A 15,716-nucleotide genomic window follows, 5' to 3' on the forward strand; every position below is an offset into this window, starting at 1 on the left:
TACTCTACACACGTATGAGACGAATATTCACTTCATTATAGACGTTTAAATTTATATTTTAAAAAGCGTTTGAGGTAAATTACGAGTCTGCTATATGTTGGAGAATTACCTGCTGGAATCGTATAGTACGCAACACTAATAAAGTTACTATAGTTTAACGCAATAATAATTTTAAGACCTCTTAAGCTAATGATTTATATTTTATTAAAATATTTACCTTCCTATATCAAATCTGGGATATATAGCTTCAACAAAACTCATGTTATGGTATAAGTTTGTTTGTTTTTTCTTTATAGATGTAACTACCTTTTAAAATAAAATAATTTCAGACATTCATGTTGTTCCCGTTCATTGACTGACAAACAGCTGAATAAACAGCAGGACTAGATGGTATTGACGTAACGAAAAAGTCAGTTAAAATAGTCGTACATATTTTTCGTTTGAAATGGGGAAGCAAAACCACATAATGAACCACTTCTATATATAGACGTTTTTGACTTTACCACCTCAGGCATGAATAAAAGATTGGATACTATGTTAAGATCTTTTACAGGTAATTGACCGTGGAGATAACTGTTACAAGAAAAATTTTCACCTATCTGTCTTACAGGTTTTAGATCGTTGCATTTCACATGGGACTTGTCACAGTACGTTTTAACTATACACATGACGAACAATTCTATAATTTTTTACTCAAGGAAAAAAACCTATCTGGTTTTTCCCTGAGCTAATAATAGTTAAACACACACACCAGTGTTTCTATAGTTCACATTATTAGTAATAAAAGAATAAACATGCACAAAATTGAAATGTTTCTATAGTTAACATACACACAGATTTCTATAGTTAACATTATTAATTACAGAATGATAAATCTACACACAGGTAGCAATGTTTCTATAGATGGCAGTATATCTTTAGCCTCCATTTTTAATAACAGAAAAATAAGCAATCACTCTTAGCACTTCTCTATGGCTCACATTATTAATAACGGAGAATAAACATAGACAAAGATAGCAGTATTTCTATTTACATTGTTGATAATAGAAAAATAAACATACACAGAGTTAGTAATGTTTCCATATCTTTCTATTATTTATAACAGAAGAAGAAAACACACACAGAAAGCAATATTTCAACAAACTACATTATATATGGGTTTGTGTTTGCACAGTGTTTGACAAAACTTACTCAGAATGCAGGACAAACGAAGGCATTGAACTGTGCTTTACTGGCTTTTGTCTCATTGCTTCAGGTTCTTCAGACCATTATCAGCCGTTGCAGCTTGCTTCCAGCTGTGAATCTGCAAAATCAAACTTCATGTTATTTGATAAGATCTCCCTTGTCACAACGTTCATAAAGTCCAGTTATACTATCAAGAACATGAACTGAATCTGTAACTTAAAACATTTGTCTTCCTTTGGTAATCTTCACTTGTCTAACCTTTCCAACTTCTGATGGAGAAGGGCGAAGAGATACTTTTCCGTCCTCTTGGTAAATAATACACTGGGAAATTTCATCATCTTCCCTTCTGTGTTTAGATGAATTGGTTGATTCACCTCTATGGTCTAGTGCCACATAAGAACCTGAGAAAAAATAAAAAGGGTTTTGTCACACGCGCTTTAATGGAAATAATGATAGAATGCAAGCACAATACAGATACAATGGAAACAAGATGCAAGTGTGTATTCACACATATGTCAAAACCTTGCAAAAATGGCATATTTATGTAAAATTTCACCTGTAACTCTCAAGATCAAATACTAAACTAATGCCTACTTCATTTGATTATTTGAATGAAATACAGCACATCTATATGAAATATAAGATTATGTTTACCTCTGGCAATTAGGAGAGAACTAAGTAAGTTAAAAGAAAATATACAAAACTGCTTAATATTTCACTAATATGAGCTTAAAGGCCAGATGCGAAGATAATATCCCTTCTGAAGATAATATACCTTCTGATTCAAACAATGGTTTAATACAGAAGACATCCAGGATGTCATCAACTTATAACAAAAAGTATCATCAAAACATTTTTCTTAAGGATAGTTAATGTGTTTGGTCAGACAACTATGGTGCTGAAGAAACTTAAAAGCTTAGTTAGTTCTATAACTTAGACATGAGATATCTGAAGATTTTATCTACGTATCTACTGTAAATGTGGAGAGCTCACAAGTTAGGTTTGTACGTAAGATTATGGTGGCTGCTGATGACCTGACAGGGCTGAAATTAAATAGCTCAAAATAATAAAAGTTAAAGTTACACTGGAACATAAATAAATTTCCACTGCATAATTATACAAGTGCATCAAACTTGGAAGGCATGACTCTGGCAGTGTCTCAGGCCATCAATAGAACCTTCCCGGGTTCGAAATCATGTCAGATAAACGATTACTTCATGGTCTATGAAGGAAGATCCTCCAACAAACTTCTCCTATTACTGCACCAGTTCCTCGGTAGTACAGAAGTAAGTATACGGATTTAACACGCTTACATTAGGGGTTCGATTCTCCTCGGTGGACTTAGCAGATAACCCGATGTGGCTTTGCTATAAAACACAAACACGTCACTGCACTATTTAAACAGTCACGATATCGGATATTCGCACTCATTCATTTGCTAAACACACTTACGAAGCAAGATCTACCGAGTTCTTGTACCATAGAACTATTTTAAACATGCTATACAGGATCTTTCACATCCATAGTACTATTTTAAACATGCTATACAGGATCTTCACATCCATAGTACTATTTTAAACATGCTATACAGGATCTTCACATCCATAGTACTATTTTAAACATGCTATACAGGATCTTCACATCCATAGTACTATTTTAAACATGCTATACAGGATCTTCACATCCATAGTACTATTTTAAACATTCTACACAGAATCTTCACATTTATAGTACTATTTTAAACATGCTATACAGGATCTTCACATTCATTCTGTTTTAAAACGAAACTATTGAGGCCCGGCATGGCTTGGTGAATTAAGGCGTGCGACTCGTAATCTGAGGGTCACGGGTTCGCATCCCTGTTGCACCAAACATGCTCGCCTTTTCAGCCGTGGGGGCGATATAATGTGATGGTCAATCCCACTATTCGTTGGTAAAATAATAGCTCACGAGTTGGCGGTGGGTGGTGATGACTAGCTGCCTTCCCTCTAGCCTTATACTGATAACTTAGGGATGACTAGCGCAGATAGCTGTCGTGTAGCTTTGTGCGAAATTTGTATCCAGCAAAACATGAAACTAGAGTGAAAGAAAATTAGCTTTGAAGAGCTCGCTATTGTGGAAAAAAAGGGGAAAATGTTTGAAATTGTGCATACGCTATTTGTTTTTGAAAAAAAAATTAAACTTCAAAAGTTCAGTATACTAGATAAAAGTAGGTAAGAAATATTGTGTATGTGCCCTCATGCTATATAGAGTAAGATTGAAAAATATGCATTAATAATATTATAATAAGATATTTAAAAATGAAATCAACGAAATGGCAAATCTGACAAAGAAGTGTGAGAAGATATCTAACGCAAATAAAAATATAATGCTAGAGGAAAAACTCAGAAGAAACGGGTGGGAGGAGGAGAAACGTTGTTCGTGAAACGTTAAATGAATTTATTAGGTCTGATCCTGAAATAATGCAATATTGGATAAACTTTGAAATAAACAATAAGCACAGTAACACAGCTTTTATGGATTCGGAAAATGTGAAGCTTATAATTAAAAATTTATAATTTATTGTAAACTTTGAACGTAAATGTTTGAATGACGATGTGGGCATACAAATTCAGAGAATGCACTTTGTTATTAGTAAAATATATATTTCATAGTGAGGTTTTGTGAATAAACCTGTTTGAAAATGCCAATAAAACCTTGACAATTAAGTTAATCAATTACATTAATATATTTATGATTACAACTCTTTACCGTAGTTTTTATCAGGTTTTGTAATCTATGAAAATTCATGTTCAAATAATTATAAATCTGAGTGAAGTCACCCCTCTTAGATAACTCCTGAATTTGTTGGAAAACATGTTTCAAGAATTCAAATGGTAATGATGAATTTAGTATCAAAAGTAATCAATCATAAACAATTACTCGCGACGTAACGAAATGTCCCAGACCCGTATGTAGTTATACTGGGAACATAAGCCGATAATGTCTTTAAATATATTTATAATAATTCCACAGACTTATATTATTGTCACCTGTAATTAAACTTAATACAACAGCGACGCAGTACCAGGTAATTCCGATGTTTCCTATAGTGAATCATAGTACAACCACAAAGCTACGTGCTAAGGCTGAAATTACTGAAATTACTATAACCGAAATAAACTACAATAACCGAAATAGCTACCGACATATCAACCTGACCAGCTGTGTAGGCAAAATTCTTGAGAGAATAATCAGTGAGAGACTCTCCACATTCTTGGAGATACATAACATCAACACTGTATGGCATAACGGTCTCCGGTTCCGAAAGCAAGAAATGGGACTACCGTGGGGAATTATTCACTGGCTATCAAACTTTCTGAAAAACAGAATATGTAGAGTTAATGTTGAATGGACCTTCTCAGAATGTTTTATTCCAGAAGCTGGCATCCATCAAGGATGAATGAACCTAATTTAGCAGTGTAAGACTAGAGGGAAGGCAGCTAGTCATCACCATCCACCGCCAACTCTTGAACTACTCTTTTACCAACGAATAGTGAGATTGACCGTCACTTTATAACGGCTGAAAGGGCGAGCATGTTTGGCGCGACGGAGATGCGAACCCGCGACCCTCAGATTACTAGTCGCACGCCTTAACACGCTTGGCCATGCCGGGCCTCGCTGAAAGTAAGACACACTTCTGTTACGTAAAACGGTAATGTGACGGTCAATCCCACTTTTCGTTGGTAAAAGAGTAGCCCAAGAGTTGGCGGTGGGTGGTGATGACTAGCTGCCTTCCTCTAGTCTTACACTGCTAATTTAGGGACGGCCAGCACAGATAGCCCTTATTAGCACATATTATGAATGAAAATATTAGCCTCAATACAAATTCAAACGATCCATTTATTCAAATAGCTCTCTCTCTTTCTTTAAATAAACGTTGTATAATTTTGTAGCACTGTTTTGGCGATGTGTGTTACCCAGAGGAAAACCCACATCAGGGAAAATTCTGATCCTTTGTTTACAAAGGATAAGTAAACAAATATAATTCTTTAAATTGTTTTACGGGAAATAAAATCAGCCTAAGTTAGAACTGTGTTAAAACATTTACACATTCAAAACATATCCCACAATTTCTCTGCAGCGGGAAAAAGAGACAGATGAGTCTATCTGTTATTGTTTTTATGTGTGTGTATTTATGCATGAATTCACATGATGCAGTTCTGGGTACTTTATAAGCTGTTATAAGTAGTGTATTTTGTATTGTTTGTAGTTTGACTTTACTATTGTGGTTGTTTATTATTAAACACAAGATACACAAAGGGCTATCTATGCTCTGCCCAACACAGTTTCCAGTAGTATAAGTGCGCAGACATGCCACTAGGGGACGTAACTTAAATATCAATACCTTCAGCCATATCATAGCAAACTAGGTTTGCTACAGTTATAACACTATAATTTTCAGAAGCTAATATAAAAGCTTATTAATCGAAAACCTAGAGATATTTGACCAGGGACATTTATATATATTTGGAACATTACAAAGTGTTTAATTTTCAGAGTCCAATGTTAGTTCTAAACATTTTGCAGATGTAGTAGTCTGAAGGAATGCCCCATTCACATAGATCTGTGGTTGTACTTTTTTCTGTTTAGTTAACTTTGTGAATAGTATTAGTTGTGTTTATTTTGATTCTATATTTTTGACAATATTCACTTATTCTATTTAATTGTGGTTGTATATTTGTGGCTCGACTGTTGCGGTAATCTTCTGTCTTACGTGAATTACCAACCCGCTCACTTTAAGGCTACTGTTACTTTTGATGTAGTTGTTCTTTCTTGCAATATTTTTAAAATGTATTTATACAAGCAAAATAACACCTCTGCAGAAAAACAAGAGATGCTCTTAACGAACAGGTAGGGACTAACTAGAGGTTTACAACTGCAGTTTATTAGCACTTTCTATACACAAACAATTAGATAAAACAAGTTACAACTTAGGTTTATTAATCTCAAAAGAAATAATTAGTGTTTCTTCCTGTTCGTACTTTCTGATTAATTCTAGTAATTAAAATATTGTTATATCATTTAATAAAATTCCTCATCATTCTTTTTAAGAAACTCTTATTATTATTATGAAATAATACGTAGTTAGATTTATATCTGTAGACTTGCTAACTTTTTGAAGTTCAACGGGTCCAGCGAACCAACACCGGCAGCTATGCTGAAAATATTGTAAAATGACCATTTGTTTCAATTAATTTACACAAGGGTGTAGTCAATGACGGGTCTAATGTATGTTTTATATATTCTTATGTTACCTGTCCTTGCTTCATTATATTTACCAGTTAAACTCCCAGCATAGTTTGTTCTTAGCTAAATGTTTGTGTTAATATTATTTATGTGGTTTATCCATAAGAAGGATTGTAACCCAATTACTTGTTAAGAGCGATTTGAATAAAGCAAGGAGGAAAACGTTGGGATTTCTGTAAAGGCTTGAATTTTCATTCATACTCTGGGGAGTTTCTGTTATCAAGAGTTGTACTCATTACGTTTAAGTAGAATAGCCCATGCTTATTTAGAAAATGCAGCAAAACACGTCACCAAATATTTAAATTGATTGTTATAGAGACTTAGTAGATCGATAGATCTACTAAATTAGCCTGATATAATCACTCAGTTTCTTGAACATATTAATATTAAATAGTTTTGTGTGGAGTATATGTATCTTGACGCCTTTCCTTGATCTAAACTGAGCGTTTTACATAATACTATTAATGATCTATACAAAGGCTACACACCATATAGCTAGCAAGATTTCAATTATCATAACAAATGGATTGCAGAATGTTATTCATGTAATACATTATTTACGACACCTGATTAATTTGGTTTTTACAGCAGACAAAATTAAACCTTAGATGACTGATGATATTAACAGTATTCAGTGGTTTACAATCAAGAAACAAATGGTTATGCAATACAATGTTCATTTATTTAAAATGAGCTTATTTAGACATATTTCGAACGTTCAAATATCATACATGTGGTAGCCAGCGAAATAGTCGAGACTTTTGGCTATTTACAAATACTTGGAACACATGGGAGTTTCTAACAGAATTGGAATGAATATTCAAACTAACATTCCTATGTATTCTACAATGAAACATCATCATCGCTTAGGTAACTTGCTAACTTTCACCATTAATTGTAGCTTCTGTCTTCTTGCTGACAAACTGGTCACGTATCTAGTTTGCTAACTACCATAAAGGATAATAACGTTCAACATTAGTTATAGTCTTTTCTTTTTATACTGACAAGCTGTTTGCTATCTTATCATGATATAACAATATTTTAATTACTAGAATTAATCAGAAAGTACGAACAGGAAGAAACACTAATTATTTCTTTTGAGATTAATAAACCTAAGTTGTAACTGTGGTTGATGGAGTTTTAATTTTTCCTTTACTTAAACTTATAAGAATATACTAACTTAATAATTATTTCACTGTTAAAATCACCTTATCAAAAGCTTTTAAAATACTGTAAGTCGTCCAACCTTATCCATAATTCAGATACATGAGCAATATATTAAACAAGAAGTTGACATGTTTAATAAGTCACCAAGGAGGTTCTCTCTCTCTCATTGTTAGTTGGGATTAGTGTTTATACATCCAGGAGGGTCAGGTTTCGTCAACCTGTTCCTCCTTCCTTTGTTTTAGCAACTGTCAAGTGTACTTATACATTGTACATGAGGGCTAGAGTAACCCGCACTTACTCAGGGCAATGTCCATGTACTATCTACATATACACTTGGTGCAAATAAATCATTTCTCTTTATAGTTCCATAATTATTTGCACTATCATTAGATAGGTGTCAACGATAAAACATTCACATAAATCCTTCTTACAAGTAACCCCAATATTAGCAGAGACTCACGAAACATTTCTTGTCAAATTAGTATCTTTACAGTGCCAGTACTTCTTTAAATACAGAATTTCAAGAAGAATACAAAATAATTTGAATAACAAAAACCGAAACGTATAGGTTAACTTCTTTAGATATAACGCTAGTTAAGCCTGTGTTCCGCGAAGATATAATAAATCAATACTGTAACTTACGTGCGTTTTGCTTGAGTTTAGTTAAAGCTAAAGTACTTTACAGTACTTAATGCCCATAGTTATTTATTGGTAGCCCGGATATATACGTAAGGCATTCCCCCATGTGTGGGAAGGAAAGAAGCATATTTTGAAATCATCCAAATAACACTCGAAAAGGTGACATTGTGACTATTACTATTTAACATGCTGACCGATATATGCATCCATATCTCGGTTTGTGCCTTGTGGTGAGTGTCCCACATATCAGCTGAGATACAGAGCACGCTAAGCTTACTAGTTACATAGCTATTACAGTTAAGGCTGATCCTAGTGAAATATACTCTTGGTTATAGCTGATATGGCTTTGCTATAAGAAAAACACACAAACACACACGTATTGTCATATACGAAATAATTTGATATATGCAACTCAAACCTTTCTGCTCAAAAAACATAGACTTTTTTATGTTGAGTTAGAACGAAATGTGACGTAGAAATAACACAAAATTCGAACTGTTTACATCTTAATGTTCGTTTTATGTTCCTGCAGCATGGAAAAATAGCATATAGAGGGCGGCACTATAAGACAATGGCTACTTCTATGAAAGGAGGCAAGTTCCTACTGGAAATACGTTTACAGTAAAGGAATATTAATATTTCCACTAACAAAAAAGAAACTCTATAGCTGACAGTTTCTCTTTCCTCCCTTTTTATTATATTGATGGTGAGTATTGATTAGAACAAGTTTCCTTACATTAACATTTAAACATGGCTTTATGTACAGCTATGAATAACTTCTATGAATTTGATTTTCTGAACAGTTATAGACTTGGATTTAAAACTTGATGATTTAAAATTATACATCTCAACTTTTCATTCTGAAGAAAAATTGTACAATTTCTAGTAAAATTATTGTAAAGACTAAATAAAATATCACTACACTTTCATTTTGTCTAATGTTTGGTATTTGTGGATATTTAACCAGCATATTTATTTTTTGAGTAAAAAATGTAAAGTATTGATATGAGTTAACATATAAAGAGGACAAAGCATCAGAAGATTTTGTGGTAGTCACTCACTGAAACTAAAACCATAGAGTATTTCTTAAAATTAATAAATGAAATAGTGGTTGAAAGTAAAGTTTGTTGTTGCAATATTATACTTTCGTATTTACACAGTTGAATTTATCTATTCTTAACCCTTAAGTAAGGAGAACTTTAATAGCTCCCTTTATGTTTATAATACCTCTTTTGAACTAGGGAGAGAAGTTTAAAGTATGAATCTGTGTAAAATTTTGTCGCTGTTATTTTTACTTTTAATATCTTGATATTTTCTGTGATTATATTCAATTAAACTGAATTTAAAAGTTCAAATGATGTATGATGCATAAAACTGTTTAACAAAAGCATGAGAAGCATGCACTGCTTATAAGAAGGAATCAGAAACTAGGAAGGAAATTCAAATTTTTTTAAGTTTGGAGTACCAGCTGAACTTCACTTAGATTAGGGATGGAACTTTGAACTTTTGTCCCTAATATGTTGTACAGCAGAAACTCCTTGGCTGGAGAAACCAGCGAGTATCTATGACTCAGGGATATTCTTCAAATTCCTTTCTACGATAACTCTTCTTGAGGACTTCAAAGTGGCATGGGAGTAACCTCAATAGGTACGTTCCCAAGAACTTTTGACTTCATGAGAAGTTCACTGTGGTGTGGTATATATGTTTCAACCAAGATGTCTCCAGAACATAATTCATTGACTGATTTGGGAGAGCCAGCAAGCCTCTTTAATTCCTCTTGGACAGAAAAGTGTACATTTGCCTTAATGATTTCTCATTCAACGGATGTAAAATTAGAAAATGAGCCACAAAAATCTACTTGAATCGTAATTGTGGAACAGCGTTCTTCAGAGATATGTGGTCGCTTACCAGTTAGTTGTTTTACGGTTTTATTTTCATTTAGGAGTGAGGGATTCATAAGAAAACGAAAAAGATTCAATGCCCACTGATACTCCCCACCATGGAGTCTTGTGAGGGAATGCACTAGGATGCATATCAATGCTAGGGCTTCGTGAGCACTATAACAAAATACTAGCATCAGACGTAATGCCCACAACACCCATCGAGGATTCCCGGTACTGGTACTCAGTTGACCCAGCCAATCAAACATGGGGGTCCCTTTCTTCAAGAATTCAAAGTCAAATTGGTGTGTTGCAGTACCCCAGTCACCTACCTTCTCTTCACGGATGTAAAACACGTGAATGGATGTTCAGGCATCAGAGGAGGTAAACAAAAATTACCAAACTTTTTCTGGGAGATCCATTCACCACGTAAAGGAAGGCGCTTCGAGAGGTCACTAATGATAGAGGATAATATATTACCAACTGGTCTTCCCAGATCATGGGTGCATGAGAAGGAGATAAACTAATTCTAACTCAGTCTGTCTATACTGACAGGACTTTCATTGGCAGCAGGTGTAACATTGCTTGTCAAGATATTTTGGACTCAATGTTTTTCATTTCTTGGTTCAAGATATTTTGGACTCAATGTTTTTCATTTCTTGGTATCAATGTGTTTGAATATGGAATGTTTCTGTTTCCTCTTGTTATTAAGTAGAGCTATCTGTTTAATATCTCTAATCAAGGTTCCTTGTGTTACTCATCATTTTGATATTTTCCTTTTGTGACACCTGACAATAAATTTACACATTACTAAACAGCTTGTGTTCCTTTCTTTTGAAAAGATATACCTGAAGTGAAGAGGTTATTCAATCCATGACCTCAATGCCATTGACTATCAGCAAAATATGATAAACTATAATTTTTCACTGGGTAATTGCAATATTAATCATATATGGTTGGTTTGTGATGGTAAGGTGCTCTCATAATATCATAGATGACAAAAGTTTAGTATTATCATGACTTTGTTATGTTCAATGGAATAAGCCAATCCTTGTCATCTTTTATATTGATCTCAATAGTATGAGAAATTTGTTTAGAAACAGGTCTATAAGGAGAATCTGTAAATGTTTCAGTTGTCATGTCTCTTTCATGTTCTTTAACTTGAACGATTTATAACAGTATTATATGTGCATCATCAACAACACTAGGCTGCACTATATCTGAGTAAACACAGAGTCTACCAAATACATTAACAGTATGTAGAGATGCATACGATCAATCTCGTGTATGAATCGTAGCAAAATACATAATATTTGTTGGATTCATGAAGTAATTTCACTAACTGGTTTAGAATTCCAATTAAATCTTCAGTTTCCTTGTAATGACGTGGTTTAATATAAATTATTTTATTGTGATCATCAGAGATAGGAAAGAAAACTATCCATCTTCAGCCAACTACACAGGTACTATAATTCTCCTAAATCCACTTTCTTGAGGTAAATAGATTTCGGAAGATGTATATGATTTGACGACGTATTGGTGGCAAGTATCAGTAACATCACATACAACCAATCCTCGCACAGTAATTAGTAATACAATTTTATTGGAGAGAAAAATCTCAGATATTTTAAATCCTTCTCAGCATTATATTACAACAGGGATCGATAGGAATATATCCTGGGATATGAAAATACTATCCATTTTCAACAAGTCATTAGCAGAAACAACTCATTATTGAGAGAGTTGTCTGAGAATGAAACATCAGAAAAGAAACTCACTTATACAGAAAGAATGATTTTGAGTATTACCTGTAGCACCAATACCTTCAGTATTTGGTAACTTCGCAGAATAAGCCACTGGTAATGTTACCAGACTTTTCAAACTGAACACACAGAATGAATGCTTCTCATTCAAATTATTATTGTTTCTTGTGCATCAACAACTTTTAAGCAACTACAACATTTTGTAACAGTCACTGCAAATTCTTAACATAAACAATAACAGTATGTTTTATATCCCAGGTGTATGTTACCTGAAAATTGTTTAAATTCCTTATTAGTTCTAAACAGTTTATCACAAACTACAAAACTGTGTAGTATTTCTCAAGTATGTATTCCTTTATCAAAATGCATGGTAGTTTGTTGGGTGACCAAAACAAACTACTACATGGCACATTGTGCGTTATTAATGTACGATAGTTTAGCAATTTTCACCCTCTGTATTTTGACTGTGGCAATCCACACTATCAAATATTTTTGGTACATGTGCTACACTGGAGTCAAAAGTCATACAGGTGAATGATTTTTCTTGATTATTCATTACCAAATTTTCAGCACAAATTTACAAAATATTTTGAAATTATCCTAATTAAAGACCTTTTAACACAACAAGATATTAGCTTAATCAATTAACACACATAATGATGCTTGACAGGGCTTTACCTACTGCATGGGGGTAATGATAAGAAACTGTTAATCTAAATTCCATGGCATTACTATAAAACTACTACCATATATTTTTAAAATCTGGTAATTTCTGCAAATAGTCTGGTTGACTATTGATACTTTTGAACAACATACATTCCTGGTTCACTAATTTACCTGAACATCTGAACAACATACATGCCTGGTTAACTACTTTACCTGAACATCTGAACAACATACATGCCTGGTTCACTAATTTACCTGAACATCTGAACAACATACATGCCTGGTTAACTACTTTACCTGAACATCTGAACAACATACATACCTGGTTAACTACTTTACCTGAACATCTGAACAACATATATGCCTGGTTAACTAATTTACCTGAACATCTGAACAACATACATACCTGGTTCACTAATTTACCTGAACATCTGAACCACATACATACCTGGTTCACTAATTTACCTGAACATCTGAACATCATACATACCTGGTTCACTAATTTATCTGAACATCTGAACAACATACATGCCAGGTTTGCTACTTTACTGACACGTCTGAACAACATACATACCTGGTTACCTACGTTACTGACACGTCTGAACAACATACATTCCAGGTTTGCTACTTTACTGACACGTCTGAACAACATACATACCTGGTTACCTACTTTACTGACACATCTGAACAACACACATGCCTGGTTACCTACTTTACGACACGTCTGAACAACATACATACCTGGTTACCTACGTTACTGACACATCTGGAGAATGTACATGCCTGGTCTTCCAGTTTACTCATACAGCTAAACAACATAAATGCCTGGTAGACTACTGGTACATCTATAGAACACATATACACAGGGGCGTAGATTTTTTTACACCCAATGGGGGGAATGATTTTTGCAATCACTTATGGGGACTGTTCAATTTACAAATTGGTAATCTTTGATTACGTGAACCTGAAAGCTGTAAACATGCAGTCACAGAGTAATCTTGTTGCCACGATACTTGCATGTATACTTAGGCCTGCTGACTGATACTTACGAACTATCGCTTAGATCGAAAAGCTTAGAAGCAAACCCATATTAAAGATGTACATTTTGGCTACTGAAAAAGCTTACATCTAGGCCTAATTATATAAGTCGATTGGTAAGAACACGAGAACCACACGAACAAACACATAATGAACATCTGAACAGCATACATACCTGGTTCACTACTTTACCTGAACATCTGAGCAACATACATGCCTGGTTCACTAATTTACTTATACATCTGAACAACATAGATGCCTGGTTCACTACTCTTACTGATACATCTATACAACATACATGCCTGGTTGACAATTTTATTGGTACATCTGTACAACATAATGACTAGTATACTACTTTTATGATACATCTGAAAAACGTACATGTCTGGTTGGCTACTTTACTGATACCTCTGAAGACCATACGTGCCATGATGGCTGTTTCACAGACACCTCTGGACAACATACATGCCTGGTTCACTAATTTACCTATACATCTGAACAACGTACATTCCTGGTTGTGTATTTTACTAATACCTCTGAACAATATGCATGCCTGGTTCACTACTTTACTGATACCTCTGAAGACAATACGTGCCATGATGGCTGCTTCACAGTCACCTCTGGACAACATACATTCCTGGTTCACTAATTTACCTATACATCTGAACAATGTACATTCCTGGTTGACTACTTTACTTCACAATAATCTACTGGACAACATACTGGTTCATTAATTTACCTATACATACATGTACATTCCTGATACATGCCTGGTTGACTAATACTTTTGTACATTCCTGGTTGACAAGTACATTCCTTTACTTGTTCATCTGTACAACATACATGCCTGGTTGACTATTTTACTGATACCTCTGAACAACATACAACATTAAATAAAAATAATAATTATAAATCTGTACGAACAGTTTTACTCAGATATACTTTAGACTTTATACTTTTGTAATATTTATTGAGTGTAAGTCACAAAGATGTGAGAAACCAATCGAGACCTTCATGTTTGTTTATATGTGAAGTCTGACGAGATTCCCCCAGTGTACAATTTACCTGTTGTTTTTAACCCTTAATCTCAGAGCGTATGGACCTATTTTAACAATATAAAATTTACCTATTATTCTGAGGTTCTAATTCCAAATCCTATTATTGTATTTGTTAAGTAATTCTCACTTCTTGAAATACTAAATACTCAAGCCTTGTTTTTCGTGCAATTCTCTCAGTGGTTTACTTTTTACAGACTTCTTATCTTACCCTTTTATGATGTTACAGAATTCGATCTCAACAACAGTCAATGAAGACCGACTTTGAAAGCAGCTGTAGACAATATTTGAATGTGATTGTACAGAAAACATTATTTACTACTTGTTTTATACATACTGTGAACAGTGGTGTCTGTCCATCAGTTCATCTGTCGTCTGTTTATGACGGCTTCACTTCTCATGTTGAGTGTGAAAAGATACGGATGAAGTCAAAGTTCAACATTAACTTTTTTAAACAACAGTAGAACAGGTATGAATAATGTTGATAAACAGGATATTCTACACTAACTTGTTACGAATTAATAACACTATTTATCAGAATGTAAATATAACAGTTTGTTATTTGTAAATTGTTCTTAGCAGAACACTTACTATACAAAAATGGAACATCAAACATAGAAAACCAAAACTCATTTAACACACTTACTCTACATTATTATACAATCTTACAATTTGTCTTCAATCACTGCTACACGAGGGCTATTTGTGCTCGTCGTCCCTAATGTAGCAGAAAGACCAGATGGAAGGCAAGTAGTCATCACTACCCACCGCCAAGTCTTGGTCTACTATTTTATCAACGAATAGTGGGATTGACTGTCACATTATAATGTCCCCATGGCTAAAAGGTCAATTATGTTTGGTGTGGCGTGGAGAAGTACACCGGACTTTTGTACCATTAACATATACAAACATGGATCGTCATTACTTTCCTCGACTCAAATGATTACAAGTTGATGTATATATAAATAATTTACGTAGGTTCTCATACACTTTCTCGCTCCATTTACTACTTGTGTCTATTTATATATACAGTA

At 34.0% G+C, this 15,716-nt stretch overlaps 1 long non-coding RNA gene across 1 annotated transcript; it reads right to left on the reverse strand.

Annotated features, from left to right (window-relative positions):
• Nucleotides 1–203: 203 nt before the first annotated feature.
• On the reverse strand, nucleotides 204–15,228 carry LOC143242988 (uncharacterized). Its single transcript, XR_013023546.1, has 3 exons — nucleotides 15,020–15,228; nucleotides 1,444–1,586; nucleotides 204–1,303 (listed from the first exon to the last, which is right to left on the reverse strand). It is a non-coding gene; the product is annotated as an uncharacterized LOC143242988 (long non-coding RNA).
• Nucleotides 15,229–15,716: the final 488 nt, after the last annotated feature.

Source organism: Tachypleus tridentatus, unplaced genomic scaffold (assembly GCF_004210375.1).
Source record: "Tachypleus tridentatus isolate NWPU-2018 unplaced genomic scaffold, ASM421037v1 Hic_cluster_2, whole genome shotgun sequence".
Taxonomy (NCBI): Eukaryota; Metazoa; Arthropoda; class Merostomata; order Xiphosura; family Limulidae; genus Tachypleus; species Tachypleus tridentatus.